Source organism: Saccoglossus kowalevskii, chromosome 4, assembly GCF_978046115.1.
Source record: "Saccoglossus kowalevskii chromosome 4, keSacKowa6.1, whole genome shotgun sequence".
Classification (NCBI taxonomy): Eukaryota; Metazoa; Hemichordata; class Enteropneusta; family Harrimaniidae; genus Saccoglossus; species Saccoglossus kowalevskii.
Window position 1 is genome coordinate 8,148,214 of NC_140644.1, and position 17,894 is coordinate 8,166,107.

The 17,894-nt window shown below is 39.5% G+C and overlaps 26 non-coding genes across 26 annotated transcripts; all 26 read left to right on the forward strand.

Moving 5' to 3' along the window:
* The first annotated feature begins 364 nt into the window (after positions 1 to 364).
* TRNAS-AGA (transfer RNA serine (anticodon AGA)) lies at positions 365 to 446 on the forward strand. The gene has a single exon. It is a non-coding gene; the product is annotated as a tRNA-Ser (tRNA).
* Positions 447 to 644: 198 nt separating this feature from the next.
* On the forward strand, positions 645 to 726 carry TRNAS-AGA (transfer RNA serine (anticodon AGA)). Its single transcript has one exon. It is a non-coding gene; the product is annotated as a tRNA-Ser (tRNA).
* Positions 727 to 924: 198 nt separating this feature from the next.
* Positions 925 to 1,006, forward strand: TRNAS-AGA (transfer RNA serine (anticodon AGA)). The gene has a single exon. It is a non-coding gene; the product is annotated as a tRNA-Ser (tRNA).
* Positions 1,007 to 1,448: 442 nt separating this feature from the next.
* TRNAS-AGA (transfer RNA serine (anticodon AGA)) lies at positions 1,449 to 1,530 on the forward strand. Its single transcript has one exon. It is a non-coding gene; the product is annotated as a tRNA-Ser (tRNA).
* Positions 1,531 to 2,262: 732 nt separating this feature from the next.
* Positions 2,263 to 2,344, forward strand: TRNAS-AGA (transfer RNA serine (anticodon AGA)). Its single transcript has one exon. It is a non-coding gene; the product is annotated as a tRNA-Ser (tRNA).
* Positions 2,345 to 2,784: 440 nt separating this feature from the next.
* TRNAS-AGA (transfer RNA serine (anticodon AGA)) lies at positions 2,785 to 2,866 on the forward strand. The gene has a single exon. It is a non-coding gene; the product is annotated as a tRNA-Ser (tRNA).
* Positions 2,867 to 3,327: 461 nt separating this feature from the next.
* TRNAS-AGA (transfer RNA serine (anticodon AGA)) lies at positions 3,328 to 3,409 on the forward strand. The gene has a single exon. It is a non-coding gene; the product is annotated as a tRNA-Ser (tRNA).
* A 179-nt stretch (positions 3,410 to 3,588) lies between these two features.
* TRNAS-AGA (transfer RNA serine (anticodon AGA)) lies at positions 3,589 to 3,670 on the forward strand. Its single transcript has one exon. It is a non-coding gene; the product is annotated as a tRNA-Ser (tRNA).
* Positions 3,671 to 3,868: 198 nt separating this feature from the next.
* Positions 3,869 to 3,950, forward strand: TRNAS-AGA (transfer RNA serine (anticodon AGA)). The gene has a single exon. It is a non-coding gene; the product is annotated as a tRNA-Ser (tRNA).
* Positions 3,951 to 4,129: 179 nt separating this feature from the next.
* On the forward strand, positions 4,130 to 4,211 carry TRNAS-AGA (transfer RNA serine (anticodon AGA)). Its single transcript has one exon. It is a non-coding gene; the product is annotated as a tRNA-Ser (tRNA).
* A 198-nt stretch (positions 4,212 to 4,409) lies between these two features.
* Positions 4,410 to 4,490, forward strand: TRNAS-AGA (transfer RNA serine (anticodon AGA)). The gene has a single exon. It is a non-coding gene; the product is annotated as a tRNA-Ser (tRNA).
* Positions 4,491 to 4,943: 453 nt separating this feature from the next.
* Positions 4,944 to 5,025, forward strand: TRNAS-AGA (transfer RNA serine (anticodon AGA)). The gene has a single exon. It is a non-coding gene; the product is annotated as a tRNA-Ser (tRNA).
* A 168-nt stretch (positions 5,026 to 5,193) lies between these two features.
* On the forward strand, positions 5,194 to 5,275 carry TRNAS-AGA (transfer RNA serine (anticodon AGA)). Its single transcript has one exon. It is a non-coding gene; the product is annotated as a tRNA-Ser (tRNA).
* Positions 5,276 to 5,732: 457 nt separating this feature from the next.
* TRNAF-AAA (transfer RNA phenylalanine (anticodon AAA)) lies at positions 5,733 to 5,814 on the forward strand. Its single transcript has one exon. It is a non-coding gene; the product is annotated as a tRNA-Phe (tRNA).
* Positions 5,815 to 12,850: 7,036 nt separating this feature from the next.
* TRNAS-AGA (transfer RNA serine (anticodon AGA)) lies at positions 12,851 to 12,932 on the forward strand. The gene has a single exon. It is a non-coding gene; the product is annotated as a tRNA-Ser (tRNA).
* Positions 12,933 to 13,372: 440 nt separating this feature from the next.
* On the forward strand, positions 13,373 to 13,454 carry TRNAS-AGA (transfer RNA serine (anticodon AGA)). Its single transcript has one exon. It is a non-coding gene; the product is annotated as a tRNA-Ser (tRNA).
* A 741-nt stretch (positions 13,455 to 14,195) lies between these two features.
* TRNAS-AGA (transfer RNA serine (anticodon AGA)) lies at positions 14,196 to 14,277 on the forward strand. Its single transcript has one exon. It is a non-coding gene; the product is annotated as a tRNA-Ser (tRNA).
* A 440-nt stretch (positions 14,278 to 14,717) lies between these two features.
* Positions 14,718 to 14,799, forward strand: TRNAS-AGA (transfer RNA serine (anticodon AGA)). The gene has a single exon. It is a non-coding gene; the product is annotated as a tRNA-Ser (tRNA).
* Positions 14,800 to 15,260: 461 nt separating this feature from the next.
* Positions 15,261 to 15,342, forward strand: TRNAY-AUA (transfer RNA tyrosine (anticodon AUA)). Its single transcript has one exon. It is a non-coding gene; the product is annotated as a tRNA-Tyr (tRNA).
* Positions 15,343 to 15,521: 179 nt separating this feature from the next.
* On the forward strand, positions 15,522 to 15,603 carry TRNAF-AAA (transfer RNA phenylalanine (anticodon AAA)). Its single transcript has one exon. It is a non-coding gene; the product is annotated as a tRNA-Phe (tRNA).
* A 197-nt stretch (positions 15,604 to 15,800) lies between these two features.
* TRNAS-AGA (transfer RNA serine (anticodon AGA)) lies at positions 15,801 to 15,882 on the forward strand. Its single transcript has one exon. It is a non-coding gene; the product is annotated as a tRNA-Ser (tRNA).
* Positions 15,883 to 16,356: 474 nt separating this feature from the next.
* Positions 16,357 to 16,438, forward strand: TRNAS-AGA (transfer RNA serine (anticodon AGA)). Its single transcript has one exon. It is a non-coding gene; the product is annotated as a tRNA-Ser (tRNA).
* Positions 16,439 to 16,608: 170 nt separating this feature from the next.
* TRNAS-AGA (transfer RNA serine (anticodon AGA)) lies at positions 16,609 to 16,690 on the forward strand. Its single transcript has one exon. It is a non-coding gene; the product is annotated as a tRNA-Ser (tRNA).
* A 168-nt stretch (positions 16,691 to 16,858) lies between these two features.
* Positions 16,859 to 16,940, forward strand: TRNAS-AGA (transfer RNA serine (anticodon AGA)). Its single transcript has one exon. It is a non-coding gene; the product is annotated as a tRNA-Ser (tRNA).
* Positions 16,941 to 17,397: 457 nt separating this feature from the next.
* TRNAF-AAA (transfer RNA phenylalanine (anticodon AAA)) lies at positions 17,398 to 17,479 on the forward strand. The gene has a single exon. It is a non-coding gene; the product is annotated as a tRNA-Phe (tRNA).
* Positions 17,480 to 17,677: 198 nt separating this feature from the next.
* On the forward strand, positions 17,678 to 17,759 carry TRNAS-AGA (transfer RNA serine (anticodon AGA)). Its single transcript has one exon. It is a non-coding gene; the product is annotated as a tRNA-Ser (tRNA).
* The last annotated feature ends 135 nt before the right edge of the window (positions 17,760 to 17,894 follow it).

Here is a 17,894-nt window from a genome sequence, read left to right on the forward strand (position 1 = left end):
ATTTGAAAGTTTCATTGTTGATATCAATGTTGGCGCACATTATTTATGTGATGATTCCAAAATTTGTCGATCCCATTGCTGTGTTAAACAGTACAACATAACAGTAGTCGAGGCCGAGTGGTTAAGGCGATGGACTAGAAATCCATTGGTCTCTGCCCGCGCAGGTTCGAATCCTGCCGACTACGTTTTTTTAGGGTATGTATACTCGAAATGCAAGTGTAGCAATAAACACAATTTCTCTACTTGGCCTAATTTTGAATTATTTGGAAGTTTCATTGTTGATATCAATGTTAGCGCACATTATTTATGTGATGATTCAAAAATTTGTCGATTCCATTGCTGTGTTCAACAGTACAACATAACAGTAGTCGTGGCCGAGTGGTTAAGGCGATGGACTAGAAATCCATTGGGCTCTGCCCGCGCAGGTTCGATTCCTGCTGACTACGTCTATTTAGGGTATGTATACTCGAAATGCAAGTGTAGCAATAAACACAATTTCTCTACTTGGCCTAATTTTGAATTATTTGAAAGTTTCATTGAGACAGTAAACATCTGTTGTTGATATCAATGTTGGCGCACATTATTTATGTGATGATTCAAAAATTTGTCGATCCCATTGCTGTGTTAAACAGTACAACATAGCAGTAGTCGTGGCCGAGTGGTTAAGGCGATGGACTAGAAATCCATTGAGCTCTGCCTGCGCAGGTTCGAATCCTGCCGACTACGTCAATTTAGGGTATGTATACTCGAAATGCAAGTGTAGCAATAAACCCAATTCCCTTATATAGCCTAATTTTGAATTATTTGAAAGTCTCATTGAGACAGTAAACATCTATTGTTGATATCAATGTTCGCGCACATTACTTATGTGATGATTCAAAAATTTGTCGATCCCATTGCTGTGTTAAACAGTAAAACATAGCAGTAGACGTGGCCGAGTGGTTAAGGCGATGGACTAGAAATCCATTGGGCTCTGCCCGCGCAGGTTCGAATCCTGCCGACTACGTCTATTTAGGGTATGTATACTCGAAATGCAAGTGTAGCAATAAACGCAATTTCTCTACTTGGCCTAATTTTGAATTAATTGGAAATTTCATTGTTGATATCAATGTTGGCGCACATTACTTATGTGATGATTCTAAAATTTGTCAATCCCATTGCTGTGTTAAACAGTACAACATAGCAGTAGTCGTGGCCGAGTGGTTAAGGCCATGGACTAGAAATCCATTGTTCGAATCCTGCCGACTACGTCTATTTAGGGTATGTATACTCGAAATGCAAGTGCAGCAATAAACACAATTCCCTTATATAGCCTAATTTTGAATTATTTGAAAGTTTCTTTGAGACAGTAAACATCTATCGTTGATATCAATGTTGGCGTACATTACTTATGTGATGATTCAAAAATTTGTCGATCCCATTGCTGTGTTAAACAGTACAACATAGCAGTAGTCGTGGCCGAGTGGTTAAGGCGATGGACTAGAAATCCATTGGGCTCTTCCCGCGCAGGTTCGAATCCTGCCGACTACGTCTATTTAGGGTATGTATACTCAAAATGCAAGTGTAGCAATACACACAATTCCCTTATATGGCCTAATTTTGAATTATTTGAAAGTTTCATTGAGACAGTAAACGTCTATTGTTGAAATCAATGTTGGCGCACATTATTTATGTAATGATTCCAAAATTTGTCGACCCCATTGCTGTGTTAAAGAGTACAACATAGCAGTAGTCGTGGCCGAGTGGTTAAGGCGATGGACTAGAAATCCATTGGCTCTACCCGCACAGGTTCGAATCCTGCCGACTTCGTCTATTTAGGGTATGTATACTCGAAATGCAAGTGTAGCAATAAACACAATTTCTCTACTTGGCCAAATTTTGAATTATTTGAAAGTTTCATTGTTGATATCAATGTTGGCGCACATTATTTATGTGATGATTCCAAAATTTGTCGATCCCATTGCTGTGTTAAACAGTACAACATAACAGTAGTCGAGGCCGAGTGGTTAAGGCGATGGACTAGAAATCCATTGGTCTCTGCCCGCGCAGGTTCGAATCCTGCCGACTACGTTTTTTAGGGTATGTATACTCGAAATGCAAGTGTAGCAATAAACACAATTATATAGCCTAATTTTGAATTATTTGAAAGTTTCATTGAGACACTAAACGTCTGTTGTTGATATCAATGTTGGCGCACATTACTTGTGTGATGATTTCAAAATTTGTCGATCCCATTGCTGTGTTAAACAGTACAACATAACAGTAGTCGTGGCCGAGAGGTTAAGGCGATGGACTAGAAATCCATTGGGCTCTGCCCGCGCAGGTTCGATTCCTGCCGACTACGTCTATTTAGGGTATGTATACTCGAAATGCAAGTGTAGCAATAAACACAATTTCTCTACTTGGCCTAATTTTGAATTATTTGGAAGTTTCATTGTTGATATCAATGTTGGCGCACATTATTTATGTGATGATTCAAAAATTTGTCGATTCCATTGCTGTGTTCAACAGTACAATATAACAGTAGTCGTGGCCGAGTGGTTAAGGCGATGGACAAGAAATCTATTGGGCTCTGCCCGCGCAGGTTCGATTCCTGCTGACTACGTCTATTTAGGGTATGTATACTCGAAATGCAAGTGTTGCAATAAACACAATTTCTCTACTTGGCCTAATTTTGAATTATTTGGAAGTTTCATTGTTGTTATCAATGTTGGCGCACATTATTTATGTGATGATTCAAAAATTTGTCGATCCCATTGCTGTGTTAAACAGTACAACATAGCAGTAGTCGTGGCCGAGTGGTTAAGGCGATGGACTAGAAACCCATTGGGCTCTGCCCGCGCAGGTTCGAATCCTGCCGACTACGTCTATTTAGGGTATGTATACTCGAAATGCAAGTGTAGCAATAAACCCAATTCCCTTATATAGCCTAATTTTGAATTATTTGAAAGTTTCATTGAGACAGTAAACATCTGTTGTTGATATCAATGTTGGCGCACATTACTTATGTGATGATTCAAAAATTTGTCGATCACATTGCTGTGTTAAACAGTACAACATAGCAGTAGTCGTGGCCGAGTGGTTAAGGCGATGGACTAGAAATCCATTGTTCGAATCCTGCCGACTACGTCTATTTAGGGTATGTATACTCGAAATGCAAATGCAGCAATAAACACAATTCCCTTATATAGCCTAATTTTGAATTATTTGAAAGTTTCTTTGAGACAGTAAACATCTATTGTTGATATCAATGTTGGCGCACATTACTTATGTGATGATTCAAAAATGTGTCGATCCCATTGCTGTGTTAAACAGTCCAACATAGCAGTAGTCGTGGCCGAGTGGTTAAGGCGATGGACTAGAAATCCATTGGGCTCTGCCCGCGCAGGTTCGAATCCTGCCGACTACGTCTATTTAGGGTATGTATACTCGAAATGCAAGTGTAGCAATAAACACAATTTCTCTACTTGGCCTAATTTTGAATTATTTGGAAGTTTCATTGTTGATATCAATGTTGGCGCACATTATTTATGTGATGATTCAAAAATTTGTCGATCCCATTGCTGTGTTAAACAGTACAACATAGCAGTAGTCGTGGCCGAGTGGTTAAGGCGATGGACTAGAAATCCATTGAGCTCTGCCTGCGCAGGTTCGAATCCTGCCGACTACGTCAATTTAGGGTATGTATACTCGAAATGCAAGTGTAGCAATAAACCCAATTCCCTTATATAGCCTAATTTTGAATTATTTGAAAGTCTCATTGAGACAGTAAACATCTATTGTTGATATCAATGTTCGCGCACATTACTTATGTGATGATTCAAAAATTTGTCGATCCCATTGCTGTGTTAAACAGTAAAACATAGCAGTAGTCGTGGCCGAGTGGTTAAGGCGATGGACTAGAAATCCATTGGGCTCTGCCCGCGCAGGTTCGAATCCTGCCGACTACGTCTATTTAGGGTATGTATACTCGAAATGCAAGTGTAGCAATAAACGCAATTTCTCTACTTGGCCTAATTTTGAATTATTTGGAAATTTCATTGTTGATATCAATGTTGGCGCACATTACTTATGTGATGATTCAAAAATTTGTCGATCCCATTGCTGTGTTAAACAGTACAACATAGCAGTAGTCGTGGCCGAGTGGTTAAGGCGATGGACTAGAAATCCATTGGGCTCTTCCCGCGCAGGTTCGAATCCTGCCGACTACGTCTATTTAGGGTATGTATACTCAAAATGCAAGTGTAGCAATACACACAATTCCCTTATATGGCCTAATTTTGAATTATTTGAAAGTTTCATTGAGACAGTAAACGTCTATTGTTGAAATCAATGTTGGCGCACATTATTTATGTAATGATTCCAAAATTTGTCGACCCCATTGCTGTGTTAAAGAGTACAACATAGCAGTAGTCGTGGCCGAGTGGTTAAGGCGATGGACTAGAAATCCATTGGCTCTGCCCGCGCAGGTTCGAATCCTGCCGACTACGTCTATTTAGGGTATGTATACTCGAAATGCAAGTGTAGCAATAAACACAATTTCTCTACTTGGCCAAATTTTGAATTATTTGAAAGTTTCATTGTTGATATCAATGTTGGCGCACATTATTTATGTGATGATTCCAAAATTTGTCGATCCCATTGCTGTGTTAAACAGTACAACATAACAGTAGTCGAGGCCGAGTGGTTAAGGCGATGGACTAGAAATCCATTGGTCTCTGCCCGTGCAGGTTCGAATCCTGCCGACTACGTTTTTTAGGGTATGTATACTCGAAATGCAAGTGTAGCAATAAACACAATTATATAGCCTAATTTTGAATTATTTGAAAGTTTCATTGAGACACTAAACGTCTGTTGTTGATATCAATGTTGGCGCACATTACTTGTGTGATGATTCCAAAATTTGTCGATCCCATTGCTGTGTTAAACAGTACAACATAACAGTAGTCGTGGCCGAGTGGTTAAGGCGATGGACTAGAAATCCATTGGGCTCTGCACGCGCAGGTTCGAATCCTGCCGATTACGTTTATTTAGGGTATGTATACTCGAAATGCAAGTGTAGCAATAAACACAATTATATAGCCTAATTTTGAATTATTTGTCAGTTTCATTGTTGATATCAATGTTGGCGCACATTATTTATGATTCCAAAATTTGTCGATCCCATTTCGTGTTAAACAGTACAACATAACAATAGTCGTGGCCGAGTGGTTAAGGCGATGGACTAGAAATCCATTGGGCTCTGCCCGCGCAGGTTCGAATCCTGCCGATTACGTTTTTTTAGGGTATGTATACTCGAAATGCAAGTGTAGCAATAAACACAATTATATAGCCTAATTTTGAATTATTTGTCAGTTTCATTGAGACAGTAAACGTCTGTTGTTGATATCAATGTTGGCGCACATTACTTATGTGATGACTCCAAAATTTGTCGATCCTATTGCTGTGTTAAACAGTACAACAGAGCAGTAGTCGTCGCCGGGTGGACTAGAAATCCATTGGGCTCTGCCCGCGCAGGTTCGAATCCTGCCGATTACGTTTTTTTTAGGGTATGCATACTCGAAATGCAAGTGTAGCAATAAACACAATTATATAGCCTAATTTTGAATTATTTGTCAGTTTCATAGAGACAGTAAACGTCTGTTGTTGATATCAATGTTGGCGCACATTACTTATGTGATGACTCCAAAATTTGTCGATCCCATTGCTGTGTTAAACAGTACAACAGAGCAGTAGTCGTCGCCGGGTGGTTATGGCGATGGACTAAAAATCCATTGGGCTCTGCCAACGCAGGTTCGACTCCTGCTGACTACGTCTATTTAGGGTATGTATACTCGAAATGCAAGTGTAGCAATAAACACAATTTCTCGACTTGGCCTCATTTTGAATTATTTGTCAGTTTCATTGAGACAGTAAACGTCTGTTGTTGATATCAATGTTGGCGCACATTACTTATGTGATGATTCCAAAATTTGTCGATCCCATTGCTGTGTTAAACAGTACAGTGTTGATATCAATGTTGGCGCACATTGTTAGGGAGTTAGCCTTATGTAATATATGGCGCCCTCAGCGTCCATACTGATAACCCGCTTGTTTATACACTTAATGTATGCAGCCTCTTTCTGACCTCTTGGTGTAGAATATAAACATGGCGTCTTAGATATGCTGTCAGTGTTCAGTCACTCGTCTTGTCATTAATTATCTTCAATGAACAGAACCCATAACATGGTGTCAGAAGTGGTGAAGTTTTGGCGAAAATAGTGTGGATCACAGTAGAAAAGCCTGGATTACAACACAGCTACCAAAACGAAGACTATTGAGCAAAGAAAAATACAAGACTGGCAAGTTTGACTCCGTACATGTGTTTGAGCACAGATCGCCGCTATTAATGTTGTGAACAGTTTGACAATATCACCGATTGAATATATGTGAGTGCAAACATTTTTTTTGAAGTATCCAGCCTTCAAACTGACTCAGATGTGTGCAGCACTACACTTCAAAACCGTGAGTAACATAGCGTAAAAATTTTTTGTCAGCGTTGACCCCAGTGATTGATCATGGCAACGAACAATTCCATTCCCGCTCCAGAACCAATGAACTGTAATGGAAATATAGCAATAAATTGGCAGACATATCGTGAATCATATGAAGATTACAAAACAGCCACTGAGCTTGATAAGAAAGATAAACCCATCCAAGTTGCTACTCTTAAGATGTTAATGGGTACAGAGTGTAAGAAAATACTGAAAAGATTGCAACTCACAGATGATGAAATGAAAGAGCCTCAGACAATCTTAGATAAGTTAGAAGCACACTTCGTATCAAAACGCAACGTTCTGTATGAAAGATATGTTTTTTACAACGCAGAACAACAACCCAATGAAACCATAGACCAATTAGTAATCTGACTACGTCAGTTAGCTGGACCATGCAAATTTGGCACATTCGAAGATGAGATGGTTAGAGATAGATTGGTCCTTGGCTGTAAAGATTCCATAGCAAGAGCAAGATTATTCAGAGAGCAAGCAAGTGACTTACACAAAGTCATAGAATCGCTTAGAATAAGTGAAGTTTCACGGCAACAGCTAAGTCAAATGGGAAATGATGTCACAGTAAACCCAGTCAACTATGTAAAGAAAGGAGGTAAACATACAGAAAGCAATCAACATAAATATACTGAGCAACGCAAAGAAAGACCCAAGTATAAGCAAACGAAAGATAAGTCCTCCCAGTGTAGATATTGTGGTAGCAACCATGAACGTGACAAGAACAAATGTCCAGCCTATGGTAAGACTTGCAGGAATTGTGGTAAGCAAAATCACTTTCAATCTGTATGCAAACAGAAGCGTCAAGTACAACAGAATCTACACCAGCTGCAGGATGAAGTATCAGATTCTGATGATTCCATATTTAAGATAGATACTATTGGTGCAGTTCAATATGGAAATAGAAAGAAATTCTATATACCAATAACATTTCGAGATACGACTGGTGAAACAAGAATAAATTGTCAATTAGACACTGGTGCAACCTGTAATGTGATGACATATAATGACCTGTGTGACATAAAACAGCATGGCAAGCCAGCATTAGAGAAAACAACAGCAAGGTTGAAGCTCTATGACGATAGCATAGTAAATGCTATTGGTGAATGTAACCTAATCTGCAAAGTTAAAGATAAAGAATACACACTGAACTTCAAAGTTATAGCAGGAAAACAGAAACCACTACTATCTGGTGATACATGTACAAATATGGGACTGATTACTCTTAATGTTGTGAATAGTATTTCACAGGAAGCAACTCCTACATGCACATCTAAAGATAACGTCATCAAACAATACAATGATGTGTTTGAAGGTCTAGGGTGCCTGCCTGGTGAATACAAAATTGAAATAGACTCAACTATTAAGCCAGTACAGCATGTACCAAGACGCGTTCCCATTCCACTGAAAGCAAAATTGAAAGCCAAAATAAATGAAATGGAAAGGAAAGGCATAATAAAGAAAGTTACTAAATCCACAGACTGGATAAGCAGTATTGTAGTTGTTCTGAAACCAAACAAGTTGAGAGTATGTCTTGATCCCAGAGATTTAAATCGAGCAATTAAACGTCCCAAGTATCAGATGCCAACGCTAGACGAAATTCTACCTAAGTTATCCGATGCCAAAGTATTCTCGATTCTAGATGCCAAAGATGGTTTCCATCAGGTCAAACTGGATGAACAAAGCTCCTACCTGACAACGTTCTGGACACCTTTTGGCAGGTACAGATATGTACGGATGCCGTTTGGCATTTCATCAGCTTCGGAAGAATTCCAACGCCGCCTTCATGACGCATTGGATGATATTCCTGGTATTGAAGTCATTGCAGATGACATACTTGTGTTTGGATGTGGAGACACTCCTCAACAATACATGGAAGACCATGACAAAAAGCTAAGAAGTCTACTGCAGAGAGCGAGAGAGGTTAACTTGAAATTAAACAAAAAGAAGCTAAGATTATCGCTCAAAGAAGTACCATTTATGGGAGAGCTGATTACCACTGATGGACTCAGACCAGATCCTCAGAAAATACAGGCGATACAGAATATGCCCAGACCAGATGGCAAAAAAGCAGTACAACGTTTACTTGGTTGCGTTAACTACTTAGCTAGAGATTTACCCAAACTAGCAGAAATCAGCGAACCGTTAAGACGACTGAAAGAAGACAAAGCTGTATTTGTATGGGAATCGCAGCAAGAAGAATCGTTCAGTCAAATAAAGCATCTTATCACCCATGCACCAATTCTGAAATACTACGATGTAAATGACGAGGTAACCATACAATGCGATGCTTCGGAAAAAGGATTAGGTGCCACACTTCTTCAAAACGAACAACCTGTGACATTTGCGTCAAGATCGTTGTCTCCCACTGAGCAAAACTATGCCCAAATAGAGAAGGAATGTTTAGCAATCGTTTTCGCATGTGAACGATTTAATCAATACATACATGGACGAGAAGAAATCACCATAGATTCAGATCACAAACCGCTTGTACCTATCTTCAATAAACCGATACACCGAGCACCGAAACGCTTACAGCGCATGATGCTACGTCTTCAAAAGTACAACATCAAAGTACAATATAAACCCGGCAACCAGATGCACATTGCTGATATGCTCAGCAGAGCATACTTAACAGAGAAGAGTACTAGCTCCAACATGCCAGAATATCAGTTATTTCAGCTAAAAATAGAAGACAAGTTGTTTCAAGAAATAGAGTCCATTAACCAAGCTCAATACCAACACGTTAGTGATCCTACTCATCAGCAAATTCAAAAGCTAACACAAACAGATACAACTCTACAATCCTTAATGACAACAGTATTAGCTGGATGGCCAGACAACAGAGATGATGTTCCAATATGTGCAAGAGACTATTGGACATACAGAGAAGAAATCACAGTACACAATGGTGTTCTATAAAAAGGAAATCAAATCATAATTCCAAAACAATTGAGACCACAAATGCTCAATAGAATTCATTCAAGTCACTTAGGTGCTGAAGCATGTATACGGCGAGCACGCGACGTACTATTTTGGCCCGGAATGACAGCGGAAATAAAGGACAAAATCACACAATGTAGTCCTTGCAACGAATACCTCAGTAAACAACAAAAAGAACCTTTGATGTCATACGAGATTCCATCACGACCATGGAAAATGGTTGGACAAGATTTGTTTACATACAACAAAACTGACTACCTAATTACTGTTGATTACTATAGTGATTACTGGGAACTTGACAAATTAGATACAGATACAACTTCATCAACTATAGTTAACTGTACTAAATCACACTTTGCCAGACATGGCATTCCAGAGAATGTAATTTCAGACAACGGACCGCAATTCATATCCAATGAGTATGAAACCTTCGCACGTGAATGGGAATTCGAACATATAACCTGCTCACCGTACCACAGTCAAAGCAACGGGAAAGTCGAGTCAGCTGTCAAGATATCAAAAAAGATCATCAAGAAAACAAACAAAGACAAGAAAGACTTACAGCTAGCAATTTTAGATTGGCGAAATACACCCAGCACTGATGGCAGCAGCCCACTACAGAAATTAATGTCACGTAGAGCCCGCACACTATTACCAACTCCAGAAGTATTACTTCAACCACAAGTTGTCCAAGGTGTAGCAGAAAACATAAAACTTAGAAAACAGAAGTCCAAATTTCATTATGACAAAAGTGCTAAAGAACTACCAGAGCTAAATATAGGTCAACAAGTTAGATTGCAACCTACAAACCCCAGAGAACCATGGAGAAAAGCCTCATGTGTCAACAAAGTGGGTCCACGTTCATATATATTGCAAACAGAGGATGGAAGGATGTATAGACGGAATCGTAAATTCATACGTGAAACTGCAGAACTATCTAGTCAACCACCGACTAATCAACCGTCTCAACTAGCAAGTCAGCCTGAATGCACTGCGTTACCAACTCAACAGTCAACACCAGCAGTGAGTAATGATAAGCCGGATCATACATCTACACAACCAATTCCAGAGATTCCAGTGACAGAGACCTCACTGAGTCAAACAACAAGATCAACTCGAACCAGAAGCAACATTAAACCGTCCGCCAAATACAGAGACTTTATAATGACATGAACACTAAATTTAGTATTTAGATTAGTGATTTACTTATATACATAGTACTGGCGTAGTATAATGATCGGACAATTATGCTGATATAACATTCGATATTTGATTCGTTGTTTTATACGTATATGTTACTTGACACTGTTCGATATTTGATTCGATATTTGATTCGTTGTTTTATACATATATGTTACTTGACCCTGTTCGATATTTCATTTGTTATCTGATTCGTTCAAGATCTTTGCATATGAGAAATGACTTTTAGCATCCTGATGCAGCATCAACATCCAGTGTGAATATTGAACTTTAATCTTGATAAAAGAAGGGAGATGTTAGGGAGTTAGCCTTATGTAATATATGGCGCTCTCAGCGTCCATACTGATAACCCGCTTGTTTATACACTTAATGTATGCAGCCTCTTTCTGACCTCTTGGTGTAGAATATAAACATGGCGTCTTAGATATGCTGTCAGTGTTCAGTCACTCGTCTTGTCATTAATTATCTTCAATGAACAGAACCCATAACACACATTACTTATGTGATGACTCAAAATTTGTCGATCCCATTGCTGTGTTAAACAGTACAGCATAGAAGTAGTCGTGGCCGAGTGGTTAAGGCGATAGACTAGAAATCCATTGGGCTCTGCTCGCGCAGGTTCGAATCCTGCCGACTACGTCAATTTATGGTATGTATACTCGAAATGCAAGTGTAGCAATAAACACAATTTCTCTACTTGGCCTAATTTTGAATTATTTGAAAGTTTCATTGTTGATATCAATGTTGGCGCACATCATTTATGTGATGATTCCAAAATTTGTCGATCCCATTGCTGTGTTCAACAGTACAACATAACAGTAGTTGTGGCCGAGTGGTTAAGGCGATGGACTAGAAATCCATTGGGCTCTGCCCGCGAGGTTCGAATCCTGCCGACTACGTCTATTTAGGGTATGTATACTCGAAATGCAAGTGTAGCAATAAACACAATTTCTCTACTTGGCCTAATTTTGATTTATTTGGAAGTTTCATTGTTAATATCAATGTTGGCGCACATTATTTATGTGATGATTCAAACATTTGTCAATCCCATTGCTGTGTTAAACAGTACAACATAGCAGTAGTCGTGGCCGGGTGGTTATGGCGATGGACTAGAAATCCATTGGGCTCTGCCCGCGCAGGTTCGATTCCTGCTGACTACGTCTATTTAGGGTATGTATACTCGAAATGCAAGTGTAGCAATAAACACAATTTCTCTACTTGGCCTAATTTTGAATTATTTGGAAGTTTCATTGTTGATATCAATGTTGGCGCACATTATTTATGTGATGATTCAAAAATTTGTCGATCCCATTGCTGTGTTAAACAGTACAACATAGCAGTAGTAGTGGCCGAGTGGTTAAGGCGATGGACTAGAAACCCATTGGGCTCTGCCCGCGCAGGTTCGAATCCTGCCGACTACGTCTATTTGGGGTATGTATACTCGAAATGCAAGTGTAGCAATAAACCCAATTCCCTTATATAGCCTAATTTTGAATTATTTGAAAGTTTCATTGAGACAGTAAACATCTGTTGTTGATATCAATGTTGGCGCACATTACTTATGTGATGATTCAAAAATTTGTCGATCACATTGCTGTGTTAAACAGTACAACATAGCAGTAGTCGTGGCCGAGTGGTTAAGGCGATGGACTAGAAATCCATTGTTCGAATCCTGCCGGCTACGTCTATTTAGGGTATGTATACTCGAAATGCAAGTGTAGCAATAAACACAATTCCCTTATATAGCCTAATTTTGAATTATTTGAAAGTTTCTTTGAGACAGTAAACATCTATTGTTGATATCAATGTTGGCGCACATTACTTATGTGATGATTCAAAAATGTGTCGATCCCATTGCTGTGTTAAACAGTGCAACATAGCAGTAGTCGTGGCCGAGTGGTTAAGGCGATGGACTAGAAATCCATTGGGCTCTTCCCGCGCAGGTTTGAATCCTGCCGACTACGTCTATTTAGGGTAAGTATACTCCAAATGCAAGTGTAGCAATACACACAATTCCCTTATATGGCCAAATTTTGAATTATTTGAAAGTTTCATTGAGACAGTAAACGTCTATTGTTGAAATCAATGTTGGCGCACATTATTTATGTAATGATTCCAAAATTTGTCGACCCCATTGCTGTGTTAAAGAGTACAACATAGCAGTAGTCGTGGCCGAGCGGTTAAGGCGATGGACTAGAAATCCATTGGGCTCTGCCCGCGCAGGTTCGAATCCTGCCGACTACGTCTATTTAGGGTATGTATACTCGAAATGCAAGTGTAGCAATAAACACAATTTCTCTACTTGGCCTAATTTTGAATTATTTGAAAGTTTCATTGTTGATATCAATGTCGGCGCACATTATTTATGTGATGATTCCAAAATTTGTCAATCCCATTGCTGTGTTAAACAGTACAACTTAACAGTAGTCGTGGCCGAGTGGTTAAGGCGATGGACTAGAAATCCATTGGGCTCTGCCCGCGCATGTTCGTCTCCTGCCGACTACGTCTATTTAGGGTATGTATACTCGAAATGCAAGTGTAGCAATAAACACAATTTCTCTACTTGGCCTAATTTTGAATTATTTGAAAGTTTCATTGTTGATATCAATGTTGGCGCACATTATTTATGTGATGATTCAAAAATGTGTCGATCCCGTTGCTGTGTTAAACAGTACAACATAGCAGTAGTCGTGGCCGAGTGGTTAAGGCGATGGACTAGAAACCCATTGGGCTCTGCCCGCGCAGGTTCGAATCCTGCCGACTACGTCTATATAGGGTATGTATACTCGAAATGCAAGTGTAGCAATAAACCCAATTCCCTTATATAGCCTAATTTTGAATTATTTGAAAGTTTCATTGAGACAGTAAACATCTATTGTTGATATCAATGTTGGCGCACATTACTTATGTGATGATTCAAAAATTTGTCGATCCCATTGCTGTGTTAAACAGTACAACATAGCAGTAGTCGTGGCCGAGTGGTTAAGGCGATGGACTAGAAATCCATTGTTCGAATCCTGCCGGCTACGTCTATTTAGGGTATGTATACTCGAAATGCAAGTGTAGCAATAAACACAATTCCCTTATATAGCCTAATTTTGAATTATTTGAAAGTTTCTTTGAGACAGTAAACATCTATTGTTGATATCAATGTTGGCGCACATTACTTATGTGATGATTCAAAAATGTGTCGATCCCATTGCTGTGTTAAACAGTGCAACATAGCAGTAGTCGTGGCCGAGTGGTTAAGGCGATGGACTAGAAATCCATTGGGCTCTTCCCGCGCAGGTTTGAATCCTGCCGACTACGTCTATTTAGGGTAAGTATACTCCAAATGCAAGTGTAGCAATACACACAATTCCCTTATATGGCCAAATTTTGAATTATTTGAAAGTTTCATTGAGACAGTAAACGTCTATTGTTGAAATCAATGTTGGCGCACATTATTTATGTAATGATTCCAAAATTTGTCGACCCCATTGCTGTGTTAAAGAGTACAACATAGCAGTAGTCGTGGCCGAGCGGTTAAGGCGATGGACTAGAAATCCATTGGGCTCTGCCCGCGCAGGTTCGAATCCTGCCGACTACGTCTATTTAGGGTATGTATACTCGAAATGCAAGTGTAGCAATAAACACAATTTCTCTACTTGGCCTAATTTTGAATTATTTGAAAGTTTCATTGTTGATATCAATGTCGGCGCACATTATTTATGTGATGATTCCAAAATTTGTCAATCCCATTGCTGTGTTAAACAGTACAACTTAACAGTAGTCGTGGCCGAGTGGTTAAGGCGATGGACTAGAAATCCATTGGGCTCTGCCCGCGCATGTTCGTCTCCTGCCGACTACGTCTATTTAGGGTATGTATACTCGAAATGCAAGTGTAGCAATAAACACAATTTCTCTACTTGGCCTAATTTTGAATTATTTGAAAGTTTCATTGTTGATATCAATGTTGGCGCACATTATTTATGTGATGATTCAAAAATGTGTCGATCCCGTTGCTGTGTTAAACAGTACAACATAGCAGTAGTCGTGGCCGAGTGGTTAAGGCGATGGACTAGAAACCCATTGGGCTCTGCCCGCGCAGGTTCGAATCCTGCCGACTACGTCTATATAGGGTATGTATACTCGAAATGCAAGTGTAGCAATAAACCCAATTCCCTTATATAGCCTAATTTTGAATTATTTGAAAGTTTCATTGAGACAGTAAACATCTATTGTTGATATCAATGTTGGCGCACATTACTTATGTGATGATTCAAAAATTTGTCGATCCCATTGCTGTGTTAAACAGTACAACATAGCAGTAGTCGTGGCCGAGTGGTTAAGGCGATGGACTAGAAATCCATTGTTCGAATCCTGCCGACTACGTCTATTTAGGGTATGTATACTCGAAATGCAAGTGTAGCAATAAACACAATTCCCTTATATAGCCAAATTTTGAATTATTTGAAAGTTTCTTTGAGACAGTAAACATCTATTGTTGATATCAATGTTGGCGCACATTATTTATGTAATGATTCCAAAATTTGTTGACCCCATTGCTGTGTTAAAGAGTACAACATAGCAGTAGTCGTGGCCGAGCGGTTAAGGCGATGGACTATAAATCCATTGGGCTCTTCCCGCGCAGGTTCGAATCCTGCCGACTACGTCTATTTATGGTATGTATACTCGAAATGCAAGTGTAGCAATAAACACAATTTTTCTACTTGGAATAATTTTGATTTATTTGGAAGTTTCATTGTTGATATCAATGTTGGCGCACATTATTTATGTGATGATTCAAACATTTGTCAATCCCATTGCTGTGTTAAACAGTACAACATAGCAGTAGTCGTGGCCGGGTGGTTATGGCGATGGACTAAAAATCCATTGGGCTCTGCCAACGCAGGTTCGAATCCTGCCGACTACGTGTATTTAGGTATGTATACTCGAAATGCAAGTGTAGCAATAAACACAATTTCTCGACTTAGCCTCATTTTGAATTATTTGTCAGTTTCATTGAGACAGTAAACGTCTGTTGTTGATATCAATGTTGGCGCACATTACTTATGTGATGATTCCAAAATTTGTCGATCCCATTGCTGTGTTAAACAGTACAACATATCAGTAGTCGTGGCCGAGTGGTTAAGGCGATGGACTAGAAATCCATTGGGCTCTGCCCGCGCAGGTTCGAATCCTGCCGATTACGTTTTTTTTAGGGTATGTATACTCGAAATGCAAGTGTCGCAATAAACACAATTATATAGCCTAATTTTGAATTATTTGTCAGTTTCATTGAGACAGTAAACGTCTGTTGTTGATATCAATGTTGGCGCACATTACTTATGTGATGACTCCAAAATTTGTCGATCCCATTGCTGTGTTAAACAGTACAACAGAGCAGTAGTCGTCGCCGGGTGGTTATGGCGATTGACTAAAAATCCATTGGGCTCTGCCAACGCAGGTTCGACTCCTGCTGACTACGTCTATTTAGGGTATGTATACTCGAAATGCAAGTGTAGCAATAAACACAATTTCTCGACTTGGCCTCATTTTGAATTATTTGTCAGTTTCATTGAGACAGTAAACGTCTGTTGTTGATATCAATGTTGGCGCACATTACTTATGTGATGATTCCAAAATTTGTCGATCCCATTGCTGTGTTAAACAGTACAACATAACAGTAGTCGTGGCCGAGTGGTTAAGGTGATGGACTAGAAATCCATTGGGCTCTGCCCGCGCAGGTTCGAATCCTGCCGACTACGTCAATTTAGTGTATGTATACTCGAAACGCAATAAACACAATTTCTCTACTTGGCCTAATTTTGAATTATTTGAAAGTTTCATTGTTGATATCAATGTTGGCGCACATCATTTATGTGATGATTCCAAAATTTGTCGATCCCATTGCTGTGTTCAACAGTACAACATAACAGTAGTCGTGGCCGAGTGGTTAAGGCGATGGACTAGAAATCCATTGGGCTCTGCACGCGCAGGTTCGAATCCTGCCGATTACGTTTATTTAGGGTATGTATACTCAAAATGCAAGTGTAGCAATAAACACAATTATATAGCCTAATTTTGAATTATTTGTCAGTTTCATTGTTGATATCAATGTTGGCGCACATTATTTATGATTCCAAAATTTGTCGATCCCATTTCGTGTTAAACAGTACAACATAACAGTAGTCGTGGCCGAGTGGTTAAGGCGATGGACTAGAAATCCATTGGGCTCTGCCCGCGCAGGTTCGAATCCTGCCGATTACGTTTTTTTAGGGTATGTATACTCGAAATGCAAGTGTAGCAATAAACACAATTATATAGCCTAATTTTGAATTATTTGTCAGTTTCATTGAGACAGTAAACGTCTGTTGTTGATATCAATGTTGGCGCACATTACTTATGTGATGACTCCAAAATTTGTCGATCCTATTGCTGTGTTAAACAGTACAACAGAGCAGTAGTCGTCGCCGGGTGGACTAGAAATCCATTGGGCTCTGCCCGCGCAGGTTCGAATCCTGCCGATTACGTTTTTTTTAGGGTATGTATACTCGAAATGCAAGTGTAGCAATAAACACAATTATATAGCCTAATTTTGAATTATTTGTCAGTTTCATAGAGACAGTAAACGTCTGTTGTTGATATCAATGTTGGCGCACATTACTTATGTGATGACTCCAAAATTTGTCGATCCCATTGCTGTGTTAAACAGTACAACAGAGCAGTAGTCGTCGCCGGGTGGTTATGGCGATGGACTAAAAATCCATTGGGCTCTGCCAACGCAGGTTCGACTCCTGCTGACTACGTCTATTTAGGGTATGTATACTCGAAATGCAAGTGTAGCAATAAACACAATTTCTCGACTTGGCCTCATTTTGAATTATTTGTCAGTTTCATTGAGACAGTAAACGTCTGTTGTTGATATCAATGTTGGCGCACATTACTTATGTGATGATTCCAAAATTTGTCGATCCCATTGCTGTGTTAAACAGTACAACATAACAGTAGTCGTGGCCGAGTAGTTAAGGCGATGGACTAGAAATCCATTGGGCTCTGCCCGCGCAGGTTCGAATCCTGCCGACTACGTCAATTTAGGGTATGTATACTCGAAATGCAAGTGTAGCAATAAACACAATTTCTCTACTTGGCCTAATTTTGAATTATTTGAAAGTTTCATTGTTGATATCAATGTTGGCGCACATCATTTATGTGATGATTCCA